The sequence below is a fragment of the Podarcis tiliguerta genome, assembly GCF_965153285.1.
Source record: "Podarcis tiliguerta genome assembly, chromosome: 8".
NCBI lineage: Eukaryota > Metazoa > Chordata > Lepidosauria > Squamata > Lacertidae > Podarcis > Podarcis tiliguerta.
The window spans coordinates 33,597,127-33,598,734 of NC_139541.1; positions in this window are offsets into that span (position 1 = coordinate 33,597,127).

A 1,608-nucleotide genomic window follows, 5' to 3' on the forward strand; every position below is an offset into this window, starting at 1 on the left:
ACAAAGTAATAATCATGCTGGCCAAATTAATGAGGGGGGGACGCACAAAAGAAAATGAGTTTTGCATCTGTAAACTTAATCAGAACACCTGAAGAGGCAGCTTACAAAAGCTGTGAGGCTGCATTGACATTTGTCTCAAAGTTTAATGTTAAATACTCAGAAACACTGTGGTTAATTCTTTAGATGATGCTGAGAATACCACCTCTAACCATTCAGGGTGGAAACTGCAGCCAGAGGAAGATGATTTTCTACCACCTGAACTGGGGCTTTGCACCCTCCACTCCAACCATTTGATAACACATTAATTGACTCTTTTACTTAGAACCCCACCCAAAATTATTTTCTGGATTTGCTAACATACAGACTGCTATTTTTCCTTTTTATTTCCACTCTTTGGAATGAAGTGTAACAGCTCATGTTACGGCTACAACACCCAGCCTAATTTCTGTGCCTTCCTCTACCCCTTCTCCTGCTTTGAAGAACCTCTTGCCTGATGAAGAGTTTTTGGGAAACATGAAAACTTACTTTTGTGACATTTTTTGTTGCTGCTTCTAATAAAAGTATTTCCCAGTTGTGGATTTTGGAGAGCTGTCCCCTTTTATGGGCCAGCACAGCTACCAATGTTTCCTATAGGTGCATGAGATATTTGTATGGTGAGGAGGACTATGCTATGCTTTATAAATCAGCTTTGCTGGATTAGATCAAAGTTGCATTTCATTTGGTGCTCTGCTTCCTCCAGCAGCAAGCCAGATGGAAGCTCCAGAAAGCACAGAAACTGGGCATGGAGGTAACCAACAGCCTTGCTTCTCCCCAACATCTGGAATTCAGGGGAAGGGAATGCCATGAGCTGAGAAATCCACACACAACAGACAACATGGGGGGGGGGGGGCAAACTCCATTTTGCAGAGGAGGCTGGAAAGTTCCCTCCTGGCAAAAAAAGGACATCGTAAAAACATGGGTAACCTGACCTCTTCATCAGGCAAAGTGGAGAGGGAAGGAGACTTCTGATCCCTTTCAAATGACGGTGAGAGTTTTGATACAGGGATCTGTGTACCCTGATACAGGGATCTGTGTACCCAGAAGTCTTGATGGAGCTGTTAGCACCGTCTTCTAAGTTGATGTCATTGCATTGTTAACATCTGCAAGAGGGGTAGGTGGAAGAGATGCAGATGACATGGTTACCAAAGGATGCTGCAAATAGTAATTTTTTTCAGGATCTTAGGGCAGCAAATCTCCCTGAACAGGGCAAAACCTCTCTTGAAGATGAGAGGCGCTTCAGAAACAGTTTGTGAGCTAGCATAGGGATCAGTTGATTCAAGAGTAAGCCATACTTACCTGGGAATAAGGCCCATTGAATTAAGTAGAACTTCATCTCAATAAACACATATATAATCAGTTAGGCAGACAATAATTTATTTAGATAAGCCATAACAGAATAGAAAGCAAAAAACCTCAATCAGAGTTGAGCCACGAATGTAGCTCTTAATTTACTGGCTTAATTTCCAGAACAAATAAGTAAACATACAAAGTTACATAATTTTAATTATCAAACAGCACACACACACAAATATATATATATATATATATATATATATATCCTGAGATCTT